A 4,308-nucleotide genomic window follows, 5' to 3' on the forward strand; every position below is an offset into this window, starting at 1 on the left:
GAAGGATCCCTCATGAGTACGGAATACGAATTTTTCTATCCAAGATCGCTAATCCAGATGACAATGTTGACACTGCAATAAAAAAATAAAAAAAAAATACAATCAAATATGTAGATCAGCTCAAGACTGACTTTCACAGGACATGCAAGCTTCATTATGAAAAAAAATAGATACAAAAGTAGATCATATACTTTCAACTCTTAAAAACTTCTCTCTCTCTCAAGAAGAAGCAATATCCTTACAAAAGCTCTCACCAAAATCCCAAGAAACTCTCTCTGCTCCATGGGCCACTCTCAATCGCTACAAAGATCCCGAGCTCGCTCTTTGTTGCTTCTCAGCCCATTCTGTGCCTCTCAAGTGCCCTTAGCTGCTACACCCTGCTTCCAAGCCATCAAGCTCATTTTAAAGGCCTTAAAGTCGAGTCCAGATCGAAATTCAAGCTCTATTAGGATTCAGACATCTTTTCTGACCATCTGATCTCTTCCGCACACATCCATCGCCACTTGATCGTGGAAGATTGTGCATCTATATGTGTTGCGGCTGTCTGATTGCACAAAACAACGTTGTAGACCACAATAAAACATCCTTGAACTGTGGTGGTCATGTGTGACATGTGGACCATGATTTTCCCCATGCACTGTGTGTGCACTGCATATGGACCATGCGCCTCGTATGTGAGTGCTCCCTGGACCATGCAGTCTGCGATGGATTGCATGAGGTGCTGGGCCACATGCATGCTGCGGGCCCAGCCTAGGCCACACGTGCTGCAGCAAGCCTGGGCCCCTGCAAATCGAGCCTACGGGCCACGCCTTCAAGCCTCATGTGCTATTCTCTGCTATAAGCTTCTTCTTCTTGGGCTGCTGTGGCCTTCTTCTTCATGGACTATTGTAGATCGAATTCAATGTGTCAAAACTCAATAATCTCCATCTCGATTCGACATTCAGCTCCACATAACTTTTAAAGCTTTTGTATAATCTCGCCCCTATGCCTTGGGATAAATATCTGACTGTTCATGGATGGACAAATATAGAAGTCGAGCCAGGCTACTCGATTCCATCTCCATCATGTGCTGTGACCTATCTGACCTAAGATCTGCTCGAGGTAGCCTTTGTGATAATAGAAACTTCATCCTATGCTGTCGCCTATCATCCTTCCAAGTTTTTCATCTTATACCTGACCACCTATACCTAGAGCTCCACCTCGCTCTGAGCTCCCATTGGTTCCTGAAGCTTTACCTTACGCTGAGCTCCCTACCAAGAGATAATGTCCTTCATACTTCTTTTCCTTCATTATAATCCTACTGCTGCACATGATCTTCAAAATTTTGTTCTCAGCTCTCCATCTGTAGCTACTTGAATCAATCTGCTAGTGAAATTAGATTTTTCTTGAAATTGGATATGTATCGGACCTCGTCCAATTTCTTCACTGTTCCATCATATACGTCTGCAAGCTGACAGTCCCAATGCCCTTGATCGCATAGCTCGATCTATCCAGTAGATGAACAGTATCTTCACTACTCTCTAGAGAGTCAAACAGCTCTTTTTTGCATGATGCGAACATGCAGAATTTAAAATTCATCATGAAAAAGAAGTAAAAACCTCATTAGTCATCAGAAGAACATCATCACTATCTTCTGTATCGCTATCTTGGACCATCGTCACCGTAGTAACCTTCGTTCGATCTCTGAGCTATAGACAATCTCTAACTTGATGTCCTAACTCATCACACCTGTAACATCGGATCTTGCTGTAGTGCCTTGACTTAGATCTGGATCGTCTATCTTGCGATCCTCTGCCCCTTCGTCCTCTGCTACCACCTCCTCCAATCACTGTCAAAGTCGAATCGCCACCAAAACTTGAAGCTCAATTCTTCCATCAGAGAACCTATTCTAAAGAAGTACAGAAGTGACCTCCTCCATCTTAATGGTGCTCTATCTCATAAGAAAAGTAGACACCAAAGACTCTAAAGAAAGAAGAAGCGACTAAAGTAAAACCAACATCCGGATCTTCTCCTCAACCTTCTCACCAATGCTGAGAAGATCAGTGAAGATCTTCTGAAAATTACTGAGATGCTCCTATATACTCTGCTCTTTGCTCATCCGAAGCTGGTAGAACTGTTTGTAGAAGAAAAAAGCATTGGTGAGTAACTTCATCATATACATCTTCTCGAGCTTTGTTCGTATTGCCATCGAAGAAGTCACGCTAAGCACATGGATCACCACATTATTCATCAAGTACAAACGGATCGTGCTCACTATCTGTATCTAGAGCCATCTTTACTCTTTCTCCTCCATGGAGTCGGCTTTTTCTTGTACAAGAGAGCATTGATTAACCCTTGTTGGATGAGTACATCCTTCACCCTCTTTTGCCATAAGAAAAAATTGTTCTTCCCATTATGCCGATTGATCTCTACTTTGATTAAGCCTATCTTCTCTATTGTTTTCAACCTCATCAATACCACTGTAACTTGGACAACTGCGTGCTCTAATACTACTTGTTGGAAAGGATTCCTCAAAAGTGCGGAATATGGATCCCCCCATCCAAGATCGCTAATCCAGATGACAATGTCGCGACACCATAATAAAAAAAAAAAGAAATAAAAAAGATATAATCAAATATGTGGATCAGCTTAAAGCTTACCTCCATGAAGCATATAAGCTTCACTATAAAAGAAAATAAATATAAGAGAAAATCACACAATCTCAACTCTCATAAACCTTTCTCTCTCAATAAAAAGCAAACTCTTATAAAAGCTCTCACAAAAATTCTAAGAGACTCTCTATGCTCGATGGGCTATTCTCAGCCACTACAAAGATTTCGAGCCCACTCTCTATCACTTCTCAGCCCATTCTCTGCCTCTCAGGTGCTCTTAATCGCTACACCCTGCTCCTAGGCCATCAGGCTCATTTTAAAGGCCTCAAAACTGAGTCCAGATCAAAATTCAGACTCTATTAGAACTCAAATACTTTTTCTAACCGTCTGATCTCTTTCGCATGCATCCATCGCCACTTGATCGCACAAGATCATGTGTCTGCGCATGTCGCAGCCGTCCGAACGTGCAAAACAGTGCTATAGACTGCAATAAAACATCCTTGGACTGCGGCGGTCCATGCACGATGTGCGGACCACGATTTTTCCCATGCACCGTGTGTGCACCGCGCATGGACTGCATATGCACCGCACGCCTCGCGCGTGAGCGCTCCCTAGACCACACAGCCCATGGTGGACTGTGTGAGGCATTGGGCCACATGCGCAAGCCCCGCCTGGGCCATGCACTGCAGTAGGCGTGGGCGCTTGTAGGCCGAACCTACGGGCTTGTAGGCCTACGAGCTTCGCATGCTATTTTCTACTGTAGGCTTCTCCTTCTTAAGCTACTGTGGATCGAATTTGAGACGCCAAAACTCAACTAAGTAGAAATTTGGTGAAGCATAGATCATGTGAGAGGCAAGCTTAAGCATAGTTCTTGGAACCAAAATTCTTGTCAGAATGTATGGAAGCATAGATCTTGTGAAAAGAGCATCAAAAGTCACATATGATGTAAATCTACTCTCACATAGAGTAAATAGAGTGACACATATATGATTGAGTTTATAAGCTTAAGCTTTCAAGTCAAATGGGGTACAAATATACATTACCACCTCCTTTTTATTTTTTTGGTTGTAATATTACCACCTCTCCTATGTTGGACTTCCCTTCTTCCCTAACTTGTTCTAACCCTCCTTCCTCTATCTTTTGAAGCTCTCTTTCCATTTCAGAAATTTTGGTTGGAATATGCATCCTATTGGAATGTTGTTCATGATGCATGAAGAATTTCAGTTAGAGCAAATCAATATACAGAATCACTTGTAAATTGGAATCAACAAAGTGTAGGCAGCTCAAGCCGAATTGAGAAGTGGTAGGTAACATATTCAAAAAGACAAAAAATTGAGGTTTCAATTGCAGCACTGCAATAGGAGTATGATTTGGTGGATTATATAATGTTGATCTACACTTGTTGAGATCTCATTTAGTGAGTCATCGTTCTCTTGTTTGTCTATTGGAGATCTATTATAGGTAGAAATCTAGAATTAGATGGCTATGAAAAGGCTGGGGGTGGTAACACAAGTTCTTTCACAGATCTACTATTATTAGAAGGCGTCCAAATAATTTTTAGATATTAGAAAATAAAAATAGGGACTTGATGGAAGACTATTTAATCAAGTTAGAACAGCTCAAATTTTTCAAGTCTTGGTGGCAAGTAAAGGATGGACAATTTGCGCACCCTAATGCGTCGCCTCCTATGAAGACCCTCTCTATCCATCAAAATTGT

This window comes from Elaeis guineensis, chromosome 3, assembly GCF_000442705.2.
Source record: "Elaeis guineensis isolate ETL-2024a chromosome 3, EG11, whole genome shotgun sequence".
NCBI classification, from domain to species: Eukaryota; Viridiplantae; Streptophyta; class Magnoliopsida; order Arecales; family Arecaceae; genus Elaeis; species Elaeis guineensis.